Genomic DNA, 25,724 nt, shown 5'->3' on the forward strand with positions numbered 1-25,724 from the left:
GATGCTTTACCTTTCTTGATTCTGTGAAGCCTAGTAACTTAGAACAGAAAATATTTTAGAAGTTTTAAGGAGATTAGTAATAGGAAAAAAAATAAAAGTTAGGTCTTTCTTAAGAGCTCAGATGACCTGGACTGTGTGTTCCTCATTTAGCTGATGGTTTTCTGGCACATTATAGAGGGAAGTCTTCAGCTAGCTAGAAGAAAGGAATATGCCAGGACATAATCTTCGTTTCTCCTCCCTCTTTTCATAGAAATTGTATTTTCCCACTGTTGTTCATCTGAAGCATGCCTGCCCAGATAGAAGGGGCAATGCATTGTATGATTTTTTTATGATCTATTGATTTAAATCTTAAATTTCAATGCAGAAAACTGAGCAGCCCAAATTATTGGCACATAAACCCATAGAGAATAGTCATTGGTTAAGATAATCAATAGATGTTGTTTTCAATAATAATAGCAGCGTATTCTTCAGCACTTCTAGAAGTACTTGGAAGTTCTTGAGAAGAATACTACTACTACAATTCAGAGTAGCTTAGATTTTCAGATTGTTCTCTACTGAGTTGATTCAGATGGTTTCGCTGGGTTTAAGTAGAATGGAGTCATGACTGCTTTTCTAACATAATACTCAGCTTCCCTTGGGCTCTCCCTAGGAAGAGTGTGGACACAAAGATTGAGTAGAAGCTGTTAATCTCCTCAGATGACTTGCCATTCAGTTAACTGTCAAGGGCCTATTTGTAAATGACAGCACAGATTATCTGCACCCCAAGTTCTTGCCAAATGACTGTCACTTGGAACACTTTGTGAACAGACTCTTATCAAGAACTTTATTGTGAGAAAAAACATTCACACAGGGTTGCCTGTAGATGTGCAGCCCATAATTTCCCTAGAAGATTGTTTCCTAAAGGGCCATCCTTAAATTTCCCTGAAATGCAAACAGGTAGTGTATTATAAAAGGATCAAATTGTTTTGGTAACACTCAAGATTAGACAAAGTTTCTTTACTGAAAAACTTCTTAAAGCATTAGTTTATGTCAATGTACATGTAAAAATCTAAGAAATAAGAATCTGAGTAGGCAGTATTTCTCAAATGTACTTGATCACAGAGCTCTTAGATAATATTACAAGAAATGCTCATGAGTGGCCTAGTGCGGTAGCTCATGCCTATAATCCTAACACTTTGGGAAGCTGAGGTGGGTGGATCACTTGAGGTCAGGAGTTCAAAACCAGCCTGGCCAACATGATGAAACCCTGTATCTACTAAAAATTCAAAAATTAGCTGGGCATGGTGGCACACGCCTATAAACCCAGCTATTCAGGAGGCTGAGGCAAGAAAATCGCTTGAACCTGGGAGGTGGAGGTTGCAGTGAGCTGGGATCAGGCCATTGCACTCCTGCCTGGGTGACAGAGCAAGATTCCGTCTCAAAAAAAGAAAAGAACAACAACAAAAAAATACTCATGTGCCTCCAGACACACCTTGTACTGGATGTTCTAAATTTTATGGCAGGTCATCAGCATTCTGGGCACTTGGTTACTTTACTCTGGTCGCCCTTCTCATAGAATTACTTTAAATTTATAGTATGTGATTAGCCTATGTTGAAGGACATTGTAAAAAATAACCCCATAGCATTCTCTATTATCAAGATGGCCTGTTAGACGTTGCCTGTGGCCCAGCCAGTAACTCTCTGTTAGGATCCATGGAGACACCTCTCTTGTCAACACAGTGATAGTTACATTTCATCTGAGCAACTTATCTTTTAAAATCCTATAGACACTACAAGTGTTATCACTGACCTTTTTTTTTCTTTGCTTTGACTAGTAGGCAGTTCAGAGTGAAATTTGCAGCCCACCTCTAGCAATAATACATGACTGGTAAAAATTTGTATAAATTTTATCTTGGTTTATATATGTTTTCTTTCCCATGCTTCCCACGCTTCCCACTTACTTAATTTCCAAATTTAAAAATCCTGTTCATTCACTCTTCCAATAAAAATTTATTTAGCACCCTCTCTAGGACAAGCACTGGTCTAGATGTTGGAAATACAGTGGTGATAAAGATATATACGGCCTTTGCCCTTCAGATCTTACAGTCTAGAGGTGGATATAAACTAACAAATACACAATACCCTGCATCCAGTGTGACAAAGGACTTGACGGAGAAGTACAAGAGGGATACCTAACCCCTGTGAAGAGATTGGGGCACACTGTTAAACCTCCTTTGTACAACCATTAGAAATAAGCTTCCTCAAGCACACTGGCTGACCTACAGCTTTGGACCTCTCCTTTATTCTATGGTCAGAGCCCTTGGTTCCCCTCCCCTGTCCTAAACTGCATCCAGGATGGTGCTCCAGGGCTGCACTGTTATGCTGGATTCTTCTGCTTTGGTGTTTGGATCAGTACCTACTCTCATTTCCTGGTAGGAGATTCTGCAAAGTCTCATGGCTAAACATATCTGGCTTTTGATAGTCTGTGTTTCCAATAACCCACTATTTGGTGACAGGGGAGACTAACATATCCAATAAACTTAACATAGTTAGAAAGATGGTAGAAGGAGAGGGAAGAAGGGAAAGAGAACACACTCTTTGGATGTACCCGCATTTGGGAGGAAGAAGGCAGAATAGCTAAAGGAACTGCCAGGAAGACAGGAAGCCTAAGGTGTCTCGGGGTCACTGAAGCCTTGTAACGAGAGGATTTTTAAAGGTATTCAATGCCACAGAGTAGTTAGGAAGCCTAAAGGTTATTGTGTAGCCACTGAATTTGGTGATGAGACAGGGAAAGATTACCTCCAAAGAGCAATTATAGCTGGTGATGAGGATGCAAAGAGTTAAGAATTATACAGTCCAATGTGATTGTGGGTGGGGAGGCAGTGAAAACAGCAAGTATAGACTAGCTGACAATTTGGGGAGTAGACAGAAAGTAAGAGGCAGGGTGGTACCTAAGGGAATAGCAGGGTCAGGGGAAATTTGGTGCTTTTTTGAAAGACCAAATGCTTCACCCATATACATGTCTCATCACAAAAGACTGCCTAAATGTAGCTATGCCACGGTTGCTGGGCACTGGGATAATGCATACAGTCAACATTCTGAAATGCCTCTTAAAAGAGCACTTGAATCATAACCTAAATTTTTAGGAGGGGCAGTGATTTTCTTATCCACCATATCTTGATCAAACTTCAGATAACCTTAACCTAATATTTGAAAAGTGAATAGTTTAAAGTCATTTGTTGAATTGTTCCTTTGCAGTAGGGTAATAGACAAACAGTGACAACCAAACAGAGGATTTTGCAAGCAGAGCACCTCTGCTGGCAGCAGCAGCCCAGGATGGCAGCTGTCCTGAAGGAAAGGCATGGGTTTGACACTGAGGAGAGTGGAGGGAAAGCTCAAAGGGTGAGAATGGTCCCCAAAGTCTTCTTAAACTGTAAGTACAGAATACAGGACAGTACTTTAGGTAGTAGAGTAATGGGGCAAAGAACTTCCTGGTGACTTCTGCACACACACACACACACACACGCACACACACACACACACACATGTGAAAATGGCCAGGAGAACAGACAATTCATCCACATTACTACATGTCAGCAGCATAGGCAGAGGCTGGGTATTAGAGGAGTCAGAATGCAGGCTTAGAATCTGGACAACAGGCCCAATTTCTCAGTAGACAGAGGGAAGCTCCCTCTAACCCAAAAGGAGGCTTCGTTTGGCAAAGCCCATCCATGGGATGGCTGGGTTGGGGTAGAGAAAGAAGAAACACCTGGCAGGGCATGAAAGTGGGAGATTAAGGCTGGTTCTGCACAATCCAATGGCTTACATCATTTTCCTTGGACCTACATTAGAAGCCCTGTTATGGGCTGAATTATGTCCCCACCTCCAAAGATGTGAATGTCCTAGCCCTCAATCTGTGAATGTGATCTATTTTGGAAATAGGGGCTTTGCATATGACCAAGCTCAAATGAGGTGATTAGCATTGGGCCTAATCCAATATGGCTGTATCATTACAAAAAGGGGGAATTTAGACCCAGAAACAGACAAGCATACAGGGAGAATCCCATGTGAAGACGAAGGCAGAGATTGGGGTGATGTATCTACAGGCCAAGAATGCCAGAGGTTGCCAGGAAACCACCAGAAGCTAGGAGAGGGGCATGGAAGAGTTTCTCCCTGACAGCTCTCAGAAGGAATCAACCCTACCAACCTTCGACTTGGGACTTCTAGCTTCCAGAATGGTGAGACAACTGGTTACTGCTGTTTAAGCCACCCATTTGTGATACTTTATTACAGCAGTCCTAGGAAACTACTACAAATCCTAATGCCAAGATCCCAACTTCATGTGATGCTCAGGATGGCTGAAATGTTCTGGGCTGTAGTTACACTGTCAAGTCAAAAGGCTCTCTCAGGGATCCCTCTTTTTCATGATAGAGACCCTAGAACAAGCAAGAAGGGAAGGGAAAAGAAGGGATACTTGTGAGAAACTGCAGCCTGTCAGGAGATACAGGCACATTAAGTCAGTATTTGCAGACTCAACACAAATTCAACTGGTAGTGTACCAGCCATCAGCTGTTAGACTTTGTCATCTGTCTCTGGCAACACAAATCTGCAACTCGCTCCTTTAAAGAAATGAACACATTGCTTACAAATCAGCGTGTGCTAGCATCCTGTATTGCGGAGCAGGTGGCTTAGTTAGGATGAACTGCATATCCTTACAGAAGAAATGCCTGAATCTCATGCTTACCTCCACCTCCCAAATTGGACTTTTCAAGACATAGAGAGAACTGGGAACTTAGCAGTTATGGAAAAGTCCTGTGAAATCAAAAGTAAGAAATATGCTCTCAAGGTTAGTGCTTTACTTTGAAGGTCTCTGTACCACTTGCAAGGCTATACACTAAAGATGGGAGCTTTTTCATACAAGTTACTTGCATCCTGATCTTTCTGGTTGTCTTTTCCATCATTCTAGACATTGGAGTATATACAGCCAGATCTGTAGGGTTAGCCTCAGCAGAACACAATGATAGCAGAATGATAGATTCTTAATAGAAGAAACCATCCAAGCCATGGCAAAATGAATGCTTACCATTATGTGGAAATCTAAACAAAACGAGACACAGGAATCTCAACATGCATTGGTACCAATTAGAAGTTTTAGAAGTCTCACTAGGTGCTGCTGTCATAATCACCCTCCAAGGTCTGCAAGGATTCTGGGTACTCAGATGTGAAAGCCAGAAATGCTGAAACTTCCAGCCTGTATGCCAGGAGTCACGTGTCAATGAGCTTCATTGAGTCAAGGCAGTAATCAGGTGTGCCTAAGGGTCAAATCAATCTGAGATTCACACTGCCTGAGTTTTCTCTGAACCTGGTCTAATCAAAAGGCATCTAGGCGTTCCGTTTTTTTTTTTTTTTTTTGCCAATGAAAATGTTCCATTAACTTGTACATACAATATTAAAAATCAGAGCACATGTTTCTTCCAGTGGAAAGACTGCCAGGGAACTAGAGACCTGGATCGTAGTCCTGAGTATAGAACCCTGGGCAAGCCAAACCCTCTTTCCTCATTTGTAAAAGATGGACTTGTACCTAGGAAGCTCAAAGGTAACCTATAAGTCTAAAGTTTCACAATTTTGTCTTTAACCCCCCAATATTTGTATGATTGAATAAGTAACGTGTGATTTTTCAGCACATTCTCATATTTTCAAGTAATCATTTTAGAAATCAGAAAGAAGAAAATTATTGCTATCACAGTAGAAAACACTCCACTTCTCCCTACTATCAATTTGTGACCTAATTTAGCATCTTATTATAAATGATCTGAATTGTTCAGTACACATAATAATCAAATAAATGTCAGTTTGATGGCTATCAGTGGATATGAATTGGGAGTAGGGTGAAAGGGGAGGACATAACTACCCAGGTTCTTTAATTGTTCTTGTAGTTTCAATGGCATTTTTTTTTTTTTTGAGATGGAGTCTCACTCTGTCACCCAGCTGGAGTACAGTGGTTCGACCTCAGCTCACTGCAGCCTCTGCCAGCCAGGTTCAAGCTATTCTCCCAAGTAGCTGGGACTACAGGTGTGTGCCACCGTGCCCGGCTAATTTTTGTAGTTTTTAGTAGAGACAGGGTTTCATCATCTTGTCCAGGCTGGTCTTAAACTCCAGACCCCATGATCTGTCCGCCTCAGCTTCCCAAAGTGCTGAGATTACAGGCGTGAGCCACCGCTCCCGGCCTCAATGGCATTTTCACAACATTCCTGCCCACGACTTCTGTGTAATTTTCTTAGCTATTGTCAAAATGGTTGCTTTGCTCCATTCTAGAAGAGGAAATGTTTCAGGAAGATCAAAACCTCCATTTGTATCTATGAAATCCATGGCAGCATTTTATCTATTATTGTTGTTATTATTATTGAAAATTAAAGGTGCAATATTAAATATTTTCAGTGATGAAAGCTATAGATCTTTTGCCTTCTTACAAAGAGGGCACACAATGTGGCTCTGATTACTAGCTGATTGCGTAGGACAGCCAAGGCTTTCAGTGAAAGGAACTTCTGCTGACAAGCTCTTAAAAGGTCGTGTGCTTGGCCCTTAGGCCTTGAACATGGTGAACATTTGCCATGGATCGCAGCCTTGAAAACCTATGGCCCATAACAAAAGAAGAATCTCCTCCCTTTTACAGGGTCCAACATATGCTGCATGCTTCCCTGTCAGCCTGGCAGCACAAACACATTCCTTTCATAATGCAGCATACAGAAAGCCTGTAATTATCAGCTGCAGGTAGTGACCACCTGCCCATAGAGTACACAGAACTGGAAAAAATGTGGAGGAATCTGTAGTAAGAATGATCCTTTTGAATTGTCCCTGAGAGGCCCCGCCTTTGAGGGTTTTAGAATAGATATGACTCTTAATCAGCCTCCTTTTGCTTACTGAACTGGTAATTTCAGTCAGAAGGTAATCATACACAGACAATTAAGACTTCAAGAATTTTACTAACATATTTAGCCAGGGCACACTACGCCATCAAGTTTCACACTACCATATTTTCTGGGCTAACTGCATCCTACTTTCAAAACAAGGATGCCTTTGTTTGGTATTCATTTTGGCATTTGGTTATGTAGTGGATGCTGGTGCACACTGCCAAGGTCCCCTGTGAGGACCAAGCTACCAGCTTACTCTCACAGCTACCAGGAGCTCTGCCTGGGGAAGACCTGCAGCTGAGTCCCTCTCCAGGATTTGCCTTCAGCCTAAGCAAGCTGCCTTACACAAGGTTATATCCCCTTTCTTTGGCAGCTCATATCCAATGATTGGTCTATCAAGTGGTACAAGGCACACCTGCTTTTCTCAATTCTGGAAAGCTCTGAAGGGTCATCTCAGGTTCAGAGCCTCCAAGGGGATGAGACAAGGTCTCTATTGTGACTGGATTATAGTTCAACTTCTCCTTCTGCCCCATCCTGCCTCCCTCTCTCCCTTACAGGTTCTATTACTGACAGCATCCCTGCAATAAACTCTCGGCATACCACCTCATATAGATTTAGTAGAATTATTTTTAAAATCTTCTTATTTAAAGAAATAAAAATTCAGATTGGTGATTAGACATTTCAATGACTATCTCCGATTTAGGTTTCTGTAATGAGAGGATCCAACTATCCATTGGCAATTTCCCATGTGTTCCTGGTCTGGAATGACTTGGGTCTCGATTAATTCATTAGACTTTGTCTGCACTCTTAGGATTAGGGAAAGTTGAAAGTCAGCTTTCTACCCACATAGTTTCCATTGTTTTTAGCCATTTCAAGATACCTAAAATAAGGCTTAACACTATCTGCTCAACATCTCTCTTTGATGTTAGTCAAAGGATACAAATTTCAGTTAGGAATAATAAGTTCAAGAGATCTATTATACAACATGATGGCTATAGTTACGAACAATGTATTGTATTCTTGAACATCGCTGAGAGTAGATTTTAAGTGCTCTCACCACACAAATGATAAGTATTTGAGGTAATGCATATGTTAATTTAGCTCAATTTAGCCATTTCACAATGTATACATACTTCAGAACCACCAGTTACGTGCAATAAATATATATGATAATTTTTATTTGTCAATTAAAACTGTTTAAAAATAAAAGGCTGAGGCGTCCCTGTGCTTTTCCAATTTAGTGTAAATTGCACTTACAGTATGAAAAAAAGTAGAAATTTTTCCCCTTGTTCTAAGCTTTAAAAAAAAAACAGAAAACAACAACAAAAAACTATGTGAATGAAATTCCATCTGCTAGAAGAATAATGTGATAGGAATCGGCTGACATTTATCTTGCTCCCAGGAGGATGGATCTAAGTGTAGAAAAGGCCTAGAGTCATGTCCAATCTATTCCAATCTGAGGGTGGGGGTCAAATCTTGGTCATCTCCAAACCAAAGAAAACTAAGAAGGCCAGTCATTTTAGGGGATGGCTTTGGGGATTTATTCTGTCCTCAGATGTTGTCAAGAGTATTTGGAGGTAAGGCGTGAATGCTAGTAGTCTTCAGGTTCTTGAGAACTGACCCTAGCTTTCTCAATCACATGTATTGGTTACTACATGGGACTAGGCTAGAGCACGGTTATTTTGCATTGTCCAAAACTAGGGTTAGGAATGTGAGCGAGGGCACAGTTGCTTACTCAACTGCCCTCTATTTTATACTATTAAGCAGAGACTGAGTTGACGTCAATTTGATTGTGCTTAAAAGTTTCTGTTGTTTTTTTCAGGACTCAACAAATCATACTGAAATGGTTTCTTGCTCCTCTTACTGTTGAAGGGATGCTGTAGGGCAATTTTTCCCTATTACTACTTAACATTTACTGAGGTCTAGCTGTATGAGAGAGGAAAGCGCCGAACCCCTAGGCATGTACAGTGCAGAAAACAGGGCACATATAGTTGAATTGGTACTTTCCATTATCAACTGATTGTTTTTAGACCATTGTCCAAATCATCCATAATGCTGAGTATTTTGGATTACCAGATTTATGTGAAATACTCACTGACCTGGATATTCTTGTGGAACAAGTTGTTTGTTTTCCTTATCAAAACTATTTTTTCATTTATTATTTTTCATAAACTACTGTAGCAAAATGCCCTCTCCTGCCCATCAGGAAAATTACTTGCATTTCTTTAGGAAAAGAAATCACTCTAGTTTTAACATTGGTAATGTATTCATATGCTCCAAATATCAACTTAAAAGACATACAGTGAAATCTCCTCTTGCTCCTATTCTTCATCTGCTCAGTAAAATTCATCTCACTCCAGAACTACCCAAAACAGGTACTTTTTCTATCCTTTTTATGTGGTTGGTAGCACATCATAGTTACTTCTCTGCACTTTGCCTTTCTCACTTAGTCATACGACTTAGAAATCTTTTCTTAGTTATCAAACTTTTGATAAAAATTATTCTTCTTTAGGAGCCATAAGAATAAATACTGGAAGACATTTAAGAACTGCAGGGAACTTTCCAAGATGCTATAACAAAGGAAAATTGGGAAGTTTCTTGGGGCTGGGCTTGATGTGAATACAGTCAGGAATCTTTCTCAGGAGGGATCCAGTAACTGGTAGAAATACTGAAGAGGAAGAAAAAAAAAAAAAAAAGAGAAAAACAACAAAAGACATAGAATTAAAAAAAAAGGGAAAAGGAGAAGAGTTCAGAGCTGGCTATGTCTGAGCTAACAGCAAGACAGCTGACCAAGGCAGAGGTGGCCTGCAAGGCAGGGCAAGCTTCTTAAATCCACAAAAGGTAGAAAAGGGGAAGGGTACACTCAGATTGTACTTGTAGCAGGGATGTAATGCTGGGGCTATTCAGGGAGAGAAGGCTCAAAGCACACACAGGTGTTGCAGACACACTGTGTTCAAATCCCATGTGAGTGAAACACCATTAGGCAAATAACTTAATTTTCCTTAAGCTAAGTTTTGCTATCTGTAAAACAGAAGTAGTAGTAACCATCTACAGAGTTGCCCTGGCAACTAAATGAAGTAACATATAAACAAGTGCTGCACACAGTGCCTGGCACATAGCTGCAGATTAGTAAATGTGCAGCTTAATATATTATTAAATCTAATAATTATACTTAATATAACGATGGATTTAATAATTAAACTAAACATATATTAAATAACATAATTTAATATAATGATGTATAAATTTCATTAATTATAATTACTCAGAGAAAAGAAAATTTCCTAGAAGTCAGAGACAGGGAAACCCCAGTTGTAGGTGAGAAGTTCCTGCCTCGGCTGGCATGGTGAGCTCGGGGCCTCGGGTGAGGAGGCCTTCTTCCCTGGAGACCAGGAACCACGAAGCACCAAGGGTAGTAGAGGTGAACACAACCTGAGGGCCCAGAAGGAAGGAACTCACTTGACTCATAAGAAGAAGGTCACTAGCTGGAAATAACTTGTTCCTCTTTGGATTGGAGAAGTGGAGGGTGACTTTCAAAATGGTATGCCTGGAAGAGGCATAATTTTGCTTATATTAGATACTATAAAGCTGTTTGGAAAACCTAAGTACTAATAGCTGCAAATGCAGATGTAATAGGGAAAAAATATTTTTTTGACACACCCACCCATGACTTCTAAAGGTACATGTCTGCCATAGGCTCTGCTAGGCATGAGTATGTGGGTTTGGAGGAAGAGTTTGGGAAAGCGCTGAGTTGTTCTGTATAAAGGAAGAAGCCTGTGAGGTTGAAGAACAATGGGGAAAAACAACTGCAGGAAACAAATATGTCTGATCCCGAGTTTTACATGGCTCATCCTCCCCTAACATGGCTACAAAATCTTCAGTAAAATCCACATTGCACACTAATGCTTGTGGTGTGAATGAATTGTTTCTGGGGAATGTAAAGGGTGTTGAGCTTTTTGCTAATATTGGTGAAAGGTAGAAACAGAGACTGCATCTGGGGAAAGCTGCCCTTAAATTTTCTGACATTTTTTTCAAGCAGCAAATGAAATGAGCACCTATCACAAGATGGATGCTGTGCTATGAATCAAGAATGTAATACTAACAGAAACATAGTTAATGTTATCCAGAAACTCTCAGTCTAGTGAGGAAGGAGGATGAGAAACTGTGGTAAGTGATGTGACAGGTGCATGCAGGGCGTGCTATGGGAGCACATGAGGTACTAGGAAAGGAACTAGGACAAAGGGGAAACTCAGTGCTAATGAGCATATCATACACGAGTAAACCCTTTCATTGGAAAACATTAGTATTTTCTTGTGAATTGACAATCCAAGATGAAGCAACTGAAACATAACCATTCTGAAGAGTTGCATTTGAATATTGTTCTTTCAGCCTCCTAATTTCCCTATCTTTTTAACCCACCTCTTCTCATGGTATCTGTATTTTGTTTCCAGAGGAGCCTGTCCCTAGAGAGAAACTCTGAAAAATGCTGTATAGAACTGGTGAATTTTCAAAAGGGGCTTGAAAGGAAAAAGATAATTAAACAGCAAGAAACGAACTCTCAAATGACAGGTAAGCTCTAAGTACAATGAAGCAGGCAGCCAAATTGATTTCACAATGAATTTGCCTCTTTACTATCCATTTTGAATAATAAAATTTATATAAATCCAGACCAGAAAAATTTTAGGATAAAGAAATGTATCTATTTGGGTGCATTGTTTTTATAGTACAGCACTGTTAATTCAGTAAGAAAGGGAGATAAGGTGACTAAACTATGAGACCTTTTGTAATTAACATAGCAAAATTTACTTATTTCAAATGCAAAGTATTTTTATATATAGCTTTGGAAACATCACATTTATTTCAGCATTTCTGAAATTGACTAAAACACTTCTGATATTTTCTTTAGAGTCAGTTGGAGTTTAAACCAAGAAACTGTAACATGGTTTTATACTACTGAGAGGCAGGTGCTATAATCAAAAGAACTGGGAAGACCCAGGTCCGATCTTGGCTCTGCCATTGCTAGCTGCATAACCTTGGAAAAGCTTAGCCTCTCTGTGTCTCAATTTCTTCACCTCTACAATGGGAACAGTAACACCACAATTGTCAGAATTTCCAGGAGTGATGAGATAATGCTGCTATCTAGCACCATGATAGGTATAGGCATATTAGCTGCTCAATATGCCTAGTTCCTAGTCTCCTCACTTACTGTCAAGTTTTGCTTTGACCAAAAATCCTTTTAAACCAGTTATTACTGTTAAATTTTAAGCTTTGCTTACATTGAGGAGTTGTAAAAACTATGCTAGGAATTTAAGTCCTAGGCATTTATTTTCTAGAAATACTCCAACTAATGTCCAAATCAATATGAATAAGGATTTTAATCACAGTTTTGTTCATAAGAGTAAAAAATTATTTTTAAAAACCTAGTGTTCATCAGTAGAAGCCTGCTTAAATAAATTATGGTGCATCTATTTTTTGAGTGACTATACAGTCATCTAAAAGAATGCTATGTCTTTACCAATGCAAAAAGATATCTATATTTAAGATAAGCATTGAGCTATATATGTCTTGGGGAAGTTGTACAATATGGGTCCATTCTGGCCTAAAAAATATGTGTAAACACAAACATGTCTAAGCCCTGAAAGGATATATCATACACTGTTAATTGTTTTTGGGGAGAAGATTGTGAGACTTTCATTTTTAAAGTTGCATATTTGTATAATTATGAATTGTTTACATGGGTATGTATGTGCATTACTTTTGTAATTAAAAAAAAAAGAGAGAGAAAAAGAATAGGAGAAAGACTACCTCCAGATTCTGAAGAAAATGGCAATAAAAGGGTATTATAAAATGTTTTAAGCAATATCTACATTCAGAAGTAGTTGTTCTACACTGGAGTCCAATGCTCATTTGGAGAGTGTATAGATCCTAATATATTATGAAAAAAATCAAGCCTGTGAGTCATGCCTAAAGTTATGACTACTGAACATATTTTAGTTTCATACTATAACTATAATATACAATACAGAAATAACTTGGAGATATTGCGTTGATTTTCAGAACACCACAATAAAGCTAATATTGCAGTAAAGTGAGTTACGTGCATTTTTTTCATTTCCCAGTGAGTCTAAAAGGTATATTTACACTATACTGTAGACTATTAAGCATGCAGCAGCATTATGTGTAAAAAAAGTACATACTTTAATTTAAAAAATACTATACTGTTAAAAAATGCTAATGATCTTCTGAGCCTTCAGCAAGTTGTAATCTTTTTGCTTGTGGAGGATCTTGCCTTGATGTTGATGGCTGCTGACTGATCAGGGGTGGTGGCAATTCCTTAAAATAAGACAAAAATGAAGTCTGTTGCATCGATTGAGTCTTCCTTTCACAAAGATTTCTCTATAGCATGTGATACAGTTTGATAGCATTTTCCCCACAGAACTTCTTTCAAAATTGGAGTCACTCCTCTAAAACCCTGTCATTGCTTTATCAACTAAGTTTACGGAATATTCTAAATCCTTTGTGGTAATTTCAACAAAGTTCACAGCATCTTCACCAGGAATAGATTCCATCCCAAGAAACCACTTCCTTTGCTCATCCATAAGAAGCAACCACTCATTTGTTCAAGTTTTATTATGGGATTGTATAACATCAGGCTCCACTTCTAATTATAGTTCTCTTGTAATTTCCATGACATTTGCAGTGACTTCTTCCACTGAAATATTGAACCCCCCAAAAATCATTCATGAGAGTTGTAATCAACTTCTTTTAAACTCCTGCCAATGTTGATATTTTGACCTCCTCCCATGAATCATGAATGTTAATAGCATCTAGAATGGTGGATCCTTTTCAGAAGGTTTTCAATTGACTTTACCCAGATCCATCAGAGAAATCATTATCTAGGGCAGTAATATGCCTGTCTTTTTTTTTCTTTTTTCAAGGAAGATGCCAGTTTTATTTAAACACAAAATGTGCACATAAGCTATCTACTCATTTTCTTCACTGTGCAGCCTGGCATTGGGGTTGGTGACTCTGATGGCCAGCTGGGCAGCTCTTTCGACAATGGCTTTGTGGTTCTTGGAGGAAACATTGTGAGCGATATCAGCACAGTAAGATTTGTTGCACATCAGCAGCACTTCCAGCTCCTTGACGTTGTGGACCAGGAACTTCCAGAAGCCACTGGGCAGCATGTGCTTTGTTTTCTTGTTGCTCCCATAACCAATGTTAGGCATCAAGATCTGGCCCTTGAACCTTCTACGAACCCTGTTGTCAATACCTCTGGGTTTCCGCCAGTTACGCTTAATTTTGACATATCGGTCTGACTGGTGCCGGATGAACTTCTTGGTTCTCTTTTTGACGATCTTGGGTTTCACAAGGGATCTAAGGGTGGCCATGATGCCGAGGAGGAGATTGCTGCTACCTACCTGTCTTAAATAATAAGACTTGAAAGTCAAAATTACTGCTCAATCCATGGGCGGCAGAATGAATATTGTGTTAGCAGGTATGAAAACACCATACATCTCCTTGTACATCTCCATCAGAGCTCTTGAATGACCAGTTACAATGTCAGTGAGCAGTAGTATTTTAAAGGGAATCATTTTTTTCTGAGCAGTAGGTCTCAAGAGTAGGCTTAAAATATTCAGTAAACCATACTATAAATAGATGTGCTATCACCCAGGCTTTGTTGTTCCATTTATAGAGCATAGGCAGAGTAGACTTAGCATAATTCTTAAGATTCTAGAATTTTCATAATGATAAAGAAGCATTGGCTTTAACTTAAAGTCACCAGATACATTGCCCCTTAACAAGAGTGTCAGCCTGTCCTTTGAAGCTTGGAACCCGGGCATTGACTTATCTCTAGTGATAAAAATTCTAGATGGCATCTTATTCCAATATAAGGCTTTTTTTTGTCTACATGGAAAAATCTGTTGTTTACTGTGGCCACCATCTTCAGTGATGCTAGCTAGATCTTCCGGATAACTTCCTATAGTTTCTCCAAAGCTCTTGCTGCTTCACCTTGTACTTTTATGTTATAGTTATATATCTTTTCTTTCTTTAAACCTCTGTGAACTAACCACTGCTAGCTTCCAACTTTCTTCTGCAGTTCTCTCCACCTTCATAGAATTAAAGGGAATTAGGATTTTGCTCTTGATTAGGATTTGATTTAAGTGAATACTGTTGCTGGTATGATCTTCTATCCAGACTACTAAAACATTTTCCACATCAGCAATAAAGCTGTTTCACTTTCTTATCATTTATGTGTTCACTGGAGTAACACTTTTAATTTCCTTCAAGAACTTTTCCTTTGCATTCACAACTTGGCTGTTTGCTACAAGAGACCTAGCTTTCAGCTTGGCTCAGCTTTCAACATGTTTTTCTCATTAAGCTAAATCATTCCTAGCTTTTGATTTAAAGTGAGAATACTTGAATACTAAGAGGCCATTGTAGGGGTTATTAGTCAGCCTGATTTCAATATTGTTGTGTCTCAGGGAATAGGTATGCCTGAGGGGAGGGAGAAAGTTGGGGAAAGACTGGTCAATGGAGCAGTCAGAATGCCATTTTACATGGGCCATGGTTCATGGTGCCCCAAAACAACTGCAATAGTAACACAGAAGATCACTAATCATGGATCACCATAACAGATATAATAATGAAAAAGTTTGACATATTAACAGAATTACCAAAATGGATGCAGAGCCTGGAAGCGAGCACATGCTACTAGAAAAATGGCACCAGTAGACTTCCTGGAGTCTATAAACTCTATGAAGTTTGCCACAACCTTCAATTTGTAAAAAAGCACAATATCTGTGATGTGCAATAAAGTGAAGCACAATAAAAGGAGGTGTGCCTGATGCGCACATTATACACATACCACTGTTATACCTTCTGTTGAGACACTGCCAGTGTTGTGTGATTTAGAGGTCTTTGGGAAGGCTTCCCTGCTAATACCTCCCTTGTAGGATATCAGAAATTCCATCCTTAAGGAGTTTAATTTCTTCAGATTAAGAGATTACTCAATATTAAAATGCTGCATTGCAGGTCCTTCTTATGTGTTCCTACAGCATGCTGTATACCTCTGAATTTTCATGAATTTTAATTGCTTTCTCTTTTCCCAAGACTCAGCTCATCCCAGAAGGAAGGATGTCCAATGGCTCTGTTCTTCAGCGCATTCGTCAAGGCCAGCCACAGAGAAGGCTCTCAGTATGTGTTTGTTAATTGAATGAATGCTCCTAGGAGACAGAACATAAAGACTAGAATCGTATTTTTACTCAAACTATCGAGAAGTTGAATTAAGGAAATATATGTGAAGGGATTTTGTAAACTATGAACTACTTTACAAATGTATATTACTATCATTGGAATGCAAATTATTTTCTTAAATAATTTCCAAGGGATAGGTTTTGATGGGTAGAGGTATCATATTCTAAGTCTTCTCTACCTGCTAATGATTTTTTTAAATCTCTAACCTGTTCTCCAGCTGCTTGCATGCTAAAAAGTTCAACTTCTTACAGGACAAAGGACTACTGGGAAAAGAAATTAATGAGGAAATATTTCACTTCTGTAAAAACAGGCATGAGTGAATGGGTTAGGATTATATGGGAACAAGGTACAGAAAAATACATAAAGCATGTCCTGAAAGCCTCAAATAGTACTTTTCATCTATTCCAGAGTCTTTGGTCAATGACACTTCTTTATATGAGATGGAGTTCTTTGGCACAGGGCTTTTGTCCTTGTGAAAAACATGACTTCTCTCTCTAGGATGCAAAGAAAATGTTTTAAAACTGGAATTTTTGTCATTAGTTTCCCAGGAAACCATTTTGGTTCTGATGCTAATTTGTGTTTCTGACTGTTTTAATTGAAAATGAGGCCTCTTGCTCTAGTAGAGCAGAAGCAGAAGGAAAGGCTGCTTTGGGTTCCTGCCCATCAAGAGGGTGCCAGGCTGAGAGTGCCAAGTTGTCTCTCAGTTCCACCCTATGCTTGGTGCCAGTTGACACTAGGCTTCTCAATTGAGGTCACCAGAGTGTGGGGCCGGGAGTTGGAGAATCACTTTCTTTTTTCAGTTCTGACTCCAAGAGAGCAGAGTTTGAGCCCAGCAAACACTCACTGCTGTCTGAGTTAGATGGAGCCAGCAGACAGGCCTGAGCAAGACAAATAGTTCGCATCTTGAAATGGTTCTAAGTTTCCTGCTTAAGAAATGTTCTTTATCTCCTCCCTTAGATGGAATGATGTTCCTAGAGGGCGTGGATACACCTCTACCAAGGCATCTACAAATGAACTGTATTTACATTTCTGTGGCTTTTTCTTTTGGTAAGTAGAACCTCAGTGATGATGGCTTTGAAGGGTGCGGCTGTGCACACCAAAGAATGTCGCAGTCTTATTTAATGCCTTTAATGTTCCCTAAAGAGGTAGTTTGTTTGTGCATTTCAGCTCCAACTGCCTGGTTGAGAAGTAGGTTTGTTTGCTGCTGACAGTCCTGCTGACTTTTTGTAGGCCGTGCATAGCTCACACGCAGGACTCTCTCAGTCAGACCTGCTCTTGCATCTACATGCAGCACACAAAAGGAGACCATAGTTAACAAAGTCTTGGTGAAAACCATTCAAGTGTCATGTACCCACCAAATATGAACCCTGGAATACTGCTTACTTTGTAGGCAAAAGCGCTCACATATACCTCAATAGCATCCTCTCTAGTATAGAATCATGCTGTTTAGTGATTCCAGTATGGCACTCAGAAGCCACATGCGGCTATTGAGCATGTGAAATGTGGCCAGTCTGGTTTGAAATGTGTTCAGTATGAAAGCATGCTAGAATTCTAAAGACTTAGTAGGAAAACAAATAATGTAAAATGTATCAGTACTTTTTTGTATGAGTTGCACGTTGAAATGATAATATTCTGGATAGATTGGGTTAAATAAAAACATACAATTAGAATTAATTTCACTTGTTTCTTTTTCTATTTTTAATGTAGCTATGAGAAAATTTAAAAATTACTTGCATGTTTCATATTATACTTCGATTAGACACTACTGACTCAGAGTGAGTATCATAACGCTCATTAATTCCCTCGGCCAATGTTTATTGAGTGACTAACGTGATAGAATAAAGACACAAGCTGTGCTCTCAGAGGGCTGCCATTCTAGGAGAGAGGCAGGTATCTACAGGGCAATAGCCCAGGGGTGAGGGTAGGAACGAATAACATGCTGAATAACAGGGTGAGTGCTATGGAAGCCCCAAGGAAAGGAAGACACTGGTGAAGAACATAATCATGGAAGGCTTCGAGGAGAAGCTGAGTTTTAAAACACACAGGAATTTTGGCAGTCCGAGGAAGTGAAGTCAGCAATGTGTGAAGAGGTGCAGATATGGGGACATGCCTGGCATGTTTCAACAAACACAGGTAGTTCAGCGGGGTGCAGCTTTTAGAACAAACAGGAGAATGAATGGTGGAGATGAAGCCAAGAAGATAGGCTAAGATTTCACCCAGAGACTTTGAACCTGATGAGTTAGGCCTTGGATCAGCATTTTTGATAGGCATACCAGATGCAGACCCCACTTTGAAAAATGTTACTGCAGGTGAGAGGTGTTTAGTTTAGTTCAGCAGTGACATGCCTGCATTTATGAAAGATACTCTGAAAACATAAGGAAGATGTAGGGGGAGTGGTCTCCTGAAGGTGTAGACAGTGTCAGCTATTTCAATCATCAAGGTGAAAAATGATGAAGATCTGCCTTGGTCAGTTGGGGCCACTATAACCAAAATACTATGGCCTGGGTGTCTTAAACAACAGAAACATATGCTTCACAATTCTGAAGACTGGGACATCCAAGATCAAGAGGGTGGCTGATTCTGGGGAGGGCTCTCTACCTAAATTGCAGAGGGACACTTTCTTTATGTGTCCTCACATGGGGCAGTGAAACACACACACGCATGCACGCACGCACGCACGCACACACACACAGGGGCAATATCTAGAGACATTTTGATTATCATGGAGAATGCTACTGAAATTTATTAGGTAGAGGCTGAGAGGCTGATACATGTCCTATAAAGCACAGGACAGATTTCCTCCTCCAAGAAAGAGCTGTCTGGTCCAAAATGTCAATAGCATTGTTGTGGTGAAACCCTGATTTGGTCAAAGGAAGCTGTCTTGCCCAATGTCACACTCCCTCCTAGGGCCAGTCCACATCTAGTGCAGTGGTACAAAAACATGGCCCCCCTTGCCTCAATTTGGGATAACTCAGAAGGGCTGTCCCAGCACCAGCATTTTTTATGGGATTGGCTGATGTCTCTATTGCAACCACATTGCAGTTCAACTTCTCCCTCTGTCCGATCCTGCTTCCCTCACTTTCTTATAAGTATTGTTTCAATAATTTCTCCAAAAAACAGCCTGCAAGCAACTCTCTGAGAGTCTATTTTCTGAAACCTGATCTAAAACAGTTGGCACCAGGAATGGTCCTAAGATGCTGATTGTTAAATAGAATTTTTAAAAATTATTTCAATAGCATTAGGGGTACACATAGTTTTGATTACACGGATAAATTGTATAGTGATGAAGTCTGGGATTTTAGTGCACCCATCATCCAAATACTGTACATTGTACAAAATTAGGGTAGTTTTTCATCCCACGGCCCCCTCACAACCTCCCTCTTTCTGAGTTTCCAATGTCCTTTATATCACTCCATATCTTTGCATACCTGTAACTTAGCTCCCATTTATAAGTGAGAACATGTGGTATTTGGTTTTTGATTCCTGAGTTACTTCACTCATAATAATGGCCTCCAGTTTCATCCAAATTGCTGAAAAAGACATTATTTCATTCTGTTTCATGGCTGAGTAGTATTCCGTAGTACATAGATGATAGACAGAATAGATAGATAGATAGCCACATTTTCTCTATTTATTGGTTGATGGGCACTTAGGTTGTTTCCATATCTTCGCAATTGTAATTGTGCTATGATAAACATATGCACACAGGTGTCTTTTTGATATAGTGACTCACTTTCCTTTGGGTAGATGCCTAGTAGCAGGATTGCTAAATCAAATGGTAGATCTACCTATGCTTCTTTGAGAAATTTCTACAGTGTTTTCCATAGAAGTTGTACTAATTTACATTCTCACCAGTAGTGTATTAGTGTTCCCTTTTTATTGCACCCATGCCAATATCAATTGGTTTTGACTTTTTAAAAATGGCCATTCTGGCTGGGGTAAGGTGGTATCTCATTGTGGTTTTAATTTACATTTCTCCGATGATTAGTGTCATATGTTTGTTAGCCATTTGTATATCTTCTTTTGAAATGTCTATTCATGTCATTAGCCCACTTTTTGATAGGATTATTTTTTTTTTTCTTGCTGATTTGAGTTCTTCGTAGATTCTGGATATCAGTTCTTTGTCGAATGCATAATTTGCAAATATTTTTCCCATTCTATAGGTTGTCTGTTTAGTTCTGCTTCTTTTGCTGTGCAGAAGCTTTTTAGTCTAACTAGGTCTCATTTATTTATTTTAGTTTTTGTTGCATTTGCTTTTGAAGTCTTGGTCATAAATTATTCGCCTAGGCCAATGTCCAGAAGAGATTTTCCTAAGTTTTCTCCTATAATTTTTATGGTTTCAGGACTTATATGTAAGTCTTTAATACATCTTCAGTTAATTTTTGTATATGGTGAGAGATAAGAATCTAGTTTCATTCTACGTGTGACTATCCAATTTTCCCAGCACCATTTATTGAATAGGGTGCCCTTTCCCCAATTTATGTTTTTGTATGCTTTGTCAAAGATCAGTTAGTTGTAAGTATTTGTCTTCATATATGGATTCTCTATTGGGTTCCATTGGCCTATGTATCTACTTTTATACCAATACCATGTTTTGTTTACTGTAGCCTTGCAGTATAATTTGAAGTCAGGTAGCTGATACTCCAGATTCTTTTTTCGTTTTCTTTTTCTTTCTTTCTTTCTTTCTTTCTTTTTTTTTTTTTTTTTGTTTAGGATTGCTCTGGCTATTCCTTTGGTTGCCTATGAATTTTAGGGTGTTTCTTTCTAATTCTGTGAAAAATGATGTTGGTATTTGATAGGAATTGCATTGAGTCTGGAGATTGCTTTGGGCAGTATGGTCATTTTCACAATATTGATTCTTTCAGCTCATGAGTATGGTATGTATTTCCCTTTGCTTCTGTCATCTATGATTTTTTTTAACAGTGTTTTGTAGCTCTCCTTGTAGAGATCTTTCACTTCCTTGGTTAAGTATATTCCTAGGTATTTTATTTTATGTAGCTGTTTTAGAAGGGATTGAGTTCTTCATTTGATTCTCAACTTGGTCATTATTTGTGTATAACAGTGTTACTCACTTATGTACATTGACTTTGTAACCTGAGACTTTACTGAATTCACGTATCAGATCTAGAAGTCTTTTGGGGGAGTCTTTAGGGTTTTCTAGGTATAAGATCATATTGTCCGCAAACAGAGATAGTTTTACTTCCTATTTTTCAGCTTGGATGCTCTTTCTTTCTTTATCTTGCCTGATTGCTCCAACTAAGACTTCCTGTAGACTAGAATTTTGAGGCTTCAAATTGGCTGCCTGATCCACTGTCCAATTGGTAATCAGGACACCATAACTGGTGGTAAGTGAGGTACAGGTAGGCCCTGGCATGCTGTATCCACGCAACTGTTAGAACTTTTATAAGTAGTAAATTAGATAAGATGTCAGTGGAAGGGAATGTACTGACTGGTACAAAATCTTAGGTGTTTGAGAGGTACAGGAGAAGTACTATTTATAAGGACTGTGGAAACTAGTTGACTGGTGATGAGTATTATCAATATACCCAAGACAGACAATGAAAAACAGAGGGATAATTAATCACCAACTGAAGGCAAAGTGTGAAAGGCAGAGGGTCTCCTTGGCCATATATAGTTTCTCATTTCCTACAGTTGGAGGGCAGACATTGCTGGGGACCAGGACCAGGACTTAGTTTTAAGGGTGGAAAAGGTCCCTGAGAAGGTTAACTTCTCAACCCCAGCAAGTCTCCTACATCAAGATTGATTGAAGAGTGGGATCTTGGAACTTGAAATAGGGACACATGGGCCATTGCTCTCAAGAACATTAAAAACAGATCAGCCTGAACCATGTAGGCCTGCAGGAGACCACTCCTCCCCACTAATGGCCAGTGTACCCTCACCCCTCGCTGTAGATGACGCAGGCCCTCTGCTTGCCAGATCATACAAACCCTGCTCAGGGTCTACCCTCACCTTCCTTCCTGGCCACCAGACCAATAGCTAGGATCAAGTCACAACATAACCCAACCGAGGAAGTGCTGGGCTGATAAGAAAGGAAAGCCTATATGCTAAGGATCTTTGCAAGCTAGACAAAATGTACATGCAGAAGCCAGGACAGTATTATAGGATTGGATCCTAAAGATTCTGGATAAAGAAGGGTGGAATGTAAAGTTATATAAAGGAGAATGTATCAGTATGGAAACACTCACCTGGGACAAAGTATTTAATTTCTGACAAAGACCTCAGGAGACAGTGCTAGTGTGCTGTGGGAATCTGAGAAAAATCAATTGCCCACATTAAATGAGAAGTCCATGATAGTTGGTGGAGGATAGATTCAAAAAGCACAGAGAAAGGGGCATGTCATGGAAGACATACTCCAAAGGTCCAGAAATAAGTACCAATAGACAATGTGTTATGGGATGGCCTGGAGGGTGCTTTGTTTGCCACAGTGATTAGGTACATGCTGGTGAGAAGGAAGGAAGGCCAGCATTGCTGAGACTCTCAGGGATGGCTGTCTTCTGTAGGCCATGGCTCACGGTAGGAAATTTATTACAAAACTGGTAATGGTAGAATGGGACTGATAATATCCTGAAAGTACAGAGGCTAGGTGATAGCACTTAGCTGTCAAAAGCAAGGTGAACACAGTTCTTATAACAAACAGTTATGTTAGAGTAGCAACCAGGATGGTCAGAGAGTTAAGGAGATGGTTAACAGAGCATGGTGCTCCCAGAGGCCCAATAGATGAGCAGCTGACAAATATATTACTTATGCACTCGGAAGAAATCAAGGATGAATGATCAAGAAGCTCAGGGTAACCACCCCAGTAAAAAACCATGATCCCCTGTCTAGTTTCTGGACCTGAGCCAGTTCTCAGACTTTGAGTCCATTTGTTCAATGAGGGGCTATGACCCTGCAGCATTACAGCTGGTGTATACAGTCATGTCTCCCCTAGTCCTTCCCCAAAGGGACTTACCTGCAGAGCAGATATGGGGAATACCCAGACATTCCGATGACAGTTAGACATGGGGTTTGAGTTGACACTGATCCCCTTTTGTTAGTGGGAAATGTATTGGGACTAGATAAGAAATGAGGTCCTGACTAGCTCACCCTGGGACCACTGAGACTGACCTAGCTAGTGGTCATTTTGTCAGTCTTTTTTTTTTTTTTGTATGTTTTGTTTTGGAAACAGGGTCTTGCTCTGTCACCCAGGCTGGAGTGCCGTGGTGCAATCTCAGCTCACTGCAACCTCTGCCTCCCTGGCTCAAGTGATTCTCATGCCTCAGCCTCCCGGGCAGCCGGGACTACAGGCACACGCCACCACACCTGGCTAATTTTTTGTATTTTTAGTAGAAACGGGGTTCAACATGTTGGCCAGACTGTTGTCAAGCTCCTGACCTCAAGTGATCTGCCTACCTTGGCCTCCCAAAGTGCTGGGATTACAGGTACAAGCCACTGTACCTAGCCTGCAAGTCTTTGAATGCTTATTTGTAATGAACATATTTGGTAGTTAGAACTCTAATTTTGGTTCATTCTTTTGTGGAGTAAGACTTATTATAGTTGGGAAGGCCAAGTAGAAGCCTTTGAATCTGTTTCCACACCTGCCAAGCTATTAATCAACAGTATTATCATATCCTGAAGAGAATGACATAAAGGATGCAGGGACAGTGGTGTCTTTTTACATTCCCCTGCCCAGTTTTGACGGCAAAAGGACACATGCAGCAGTGATGGCCTGAGAAGTGCATGGTGACCAGAGCTCATACCGCTTAGGGTTGAGAGTCTAGATTACCCCATCAACTAAGCTCCATAGACCAGCAGAGGTGCTAGCCAAGGGTGCAAGGAATCTAAAATGGGTAATAGAGGAGGAAGACAGTGAGTATCAGATATGATCCTTGAGACCAGCTGCTACAGCAGCAGGAACTTCCATTCTTTCCTACTTATTTTACTTCTGTAATTGTACCCAAGAAGCAACACCAACCAGAACCCTGGATTAGCTGTTTCCACATAAAGTAAATTTACTGTAAGAAGCAAGTGGATCCGAGAAACACATAGGTTAGACTATTATGGATGCTATAGTGCAAGGATCCCCAGTCCCTGGGCCACGGACTGGTATTATTCAGTGTTCTGTTAAGAGCCAGGCCACACACCAGGAGGTGAGCAGCAGGTAAGAAAGTGAAGCTTCATCTGTTTTTATAGCAGGCCCCCCATTGCTCACATTACTGCCTGAGGTCTGTCTCCTGTCAGATCAGCAGAGGCATTAGATTCTCATAGGAGTGTGAACCCTATTGTGAATTTTGCATGAGAAGGATCTAAGTTGTGCGTTCCTTATAAGAATCTAATGCCTGATGATCTGTCACTGTCTCCCATCACCTCCTCTTGAGGTGATGGGGAGGTTTTCCTGTAGTTGCAGGAAAACAAGTTCAGGGCTCCCACTGATTCTACATTATAATGAGTTGTATAATTATTTCATTATATATTACAATGTAATAATAATAGAAATAAAGTGCACAATAAATGTAATATGCTTGAATCATCCCCAAACCATCCTCCTTGCTCTCTGGTTCATGGAAAAAATTGTCTTCCACGAAACTGGTCCCTGATGCCAAAAGGTTGGGGATCACTGCTATCGTGCACCACCCAGAAACCTCCCTTCAGGACCAAGGCACTCTTTTCCTGCAACTGCTGGGAGTGTCGCCTGCTGAAGGCTCAAGGCTGACACTCTCTCTGGACATTTCCCTGGGCCAAAGGGCACTGTCTCCACAAGGAAGCCTGCATCCAATGACCAGTCAATGCAGGGGTACAAAATCCAAACTCATTTGCCTCAACTTGAGACCACTCTGAAAGACCATCCTAGCCCCAGAGCTCCCCATCAGACCAGCTGAGACCTCTATTGCAACTGCAACATAGCTCAACTTCTTTCTCTGCCCAGTCTTGCTTCTCTCACTTCATATACTCTCCAGATAAACCTCCTACCCACAATCTTCAATTTGGTCTGTTTCCAGAGAAACTGCCTTTAGATAGTCAATTGAGTAATATAAATAATGCACTTACAGGATAATTTAACAGAGTGTGTGTTTTCTAGCAGAATTAGACTTGTTAGACTGCATTCTCCAAAAGTATAGTATGTTATTTTCTTTCTTTATTGATGCCTTCCATTATCACCTACCATATTATAGTGCACTCAACAGGTACTACGTAGATAACTCACAATGGCTACCCTATTAGCCAACCTGCGCTTGGTTCTCAATAGAATGTATGGGATCTGTGCATTGTCCCCGATATTTCTAGAAATCTCTGCCTTTGTTTCAATGATTCACAGAAGCCTTGAAAGTCAAATATAAGGCATTGCTAACATGGAGGGGTGGAGAAAAGAAGATTCCCCTTTTTTTCCATCTGTTGTTAACCACTTACAAGAAGGCTTTTATTTTAAAAACCAGGAAAGCTAGTCTCTTAACTGTGAAAACAACCTTTAATGCTTCAGTATAAGCATACTTAATACCTAGAACAGAAAGAGAAAGAGAGAGAGAGAGAATGAGAGATTGTATGCATTTTATAGTCTTTCCTGCCACATTCATTAAACCA

The 25,724-nt window shown here is 39.9% G+C and overlaps 1 long non-coding RNA gene and 1 pseudogene across 2 annotated transcripts; one reads left to right on the forward strand and one right to left on the reverse strand.

The window, feature by feature from the left end:
- Nucleotides 1-3,267: 3,267 nt before the first annotated feature.
- LOC116526252 lies at nucleotides 3,268-19,609 on the forward strand. The gene is made up of 3 exons (XR_004258062.1): nucleotides 3,268-3,412; nucleotides 16,005-16,088; nucleotides 17,106-19,609. It is a non-coding gene; the product is annotated as an uncharacterized LOC116526252 (long non-coding RNA).
- LOC116526251 lies at nucleotides 13,839-14,307 on the reverse strand (annotated as a pseudogene). The gene has a single exon (XR_004258061.1). The product of XR_004258061.1 is annotated as a 60S ribosomal protein L32 pseudogene (transcript).
- Nucleotides 19,610-25,724: the final 6,115 nt, after the last annotated feature.

Source organism: Sapajus apella, unplaced genomic scaffold (assembly GCF_009761245.1).
Source record: "Sapajus apella isolate SASKATOON/1434 unplaced genomic scaffold, GSC_monkey_1.0 scaffold50, whole genome shotgun sequence".
Lineage (NCBI taxonomy): Eukaryota > Metazoa > Chordata > Mammalia > Primates > Cebidae > Sapajus > Sapajus apella.